This window comes from Pteropus medius, unplaced genomic scaffold (genome assembly GCF_902729225.1).
Source record: "Pteropus medius unplaced genomic scaffold, Ma_sr-lr_union100, whole genome shotgun sequence".
In the NCBI taxonomy this organism is placed as follows: domain Eukaryota; kingdom Metazoa; phylum Chordata; class Mammalia; order Chiroptera; family Pteropodidae; genus Pteropus; species Pteropus medius.
Window position 1 is genome coordinate 3,440,235 of NW_024340693.1, and position 838 is coordinate 3,441,072.

Here is an 838-nt window from a genome sequence, read left to right on the forward strand (position 1 = left end):
AAAAAAAAAAAAAAGAAGGTTGCAATAAATGAACAAGTAGAAAATCTCAGCCGAGAAAGAAAACAATATAAAAAAAAAGACCAACAGGAAATTTCAAAATGGAAGAAAAATAGAAGTCTGAATAAAAGATTTACTAGATTAGATTGGTTGCTGAGCAAATTATAGATGACTGAATAGTCAGAGAACCTGAAGACAGATAAATAAAAATTATTCAAGCTGCAGAACAGAGAAAAACAAATTTTAAATTGAATGAACTGTGGGGAATTGTGGGGCAACCTCAACAGGTCCAATATATGTATAATAGGGGTACAGGAGAGGACGGAAAGAAAGGAGCGAAAATGTGTTTGAAAACATGCCCAAATATTTCCCAAATATTATGAAAGACAGAAATTTGGAGTCAAGCTCAGTGAAGCCCAAGCAAGACAAAAACAAAGAAAATAAAATATAAGAATGTAAGGCGACATGGCTGGTGAGTGTGAAATAGTACAGCCAGTTTGCCAAAGTCTGGCAGTTTCTTATAAAACTCAACATACGCCTACCTAGGACACAGCAATTTCACTCCTGGGTATTTATCCAAGATAGGATGAACACATTATGTCCAGAAAGGACTTGTTTAGGTCTCATCCAAGACATCAACCCTCTGTGGCATATATTACAACGGACCACACTACTAAGCCACAAAAAGGAATAAACGATGGACGTGTACGATGAGATGAGTTTCGAAAACTGTGTTAAAAGAAGCCAGAGAGATGCAAAAGGATATACGCCGTTTTACTCCACCCATATATATGAAGGTCTAGAATAGACTAAACTATGGTAAAAAAAAAAAAAAAAAAAA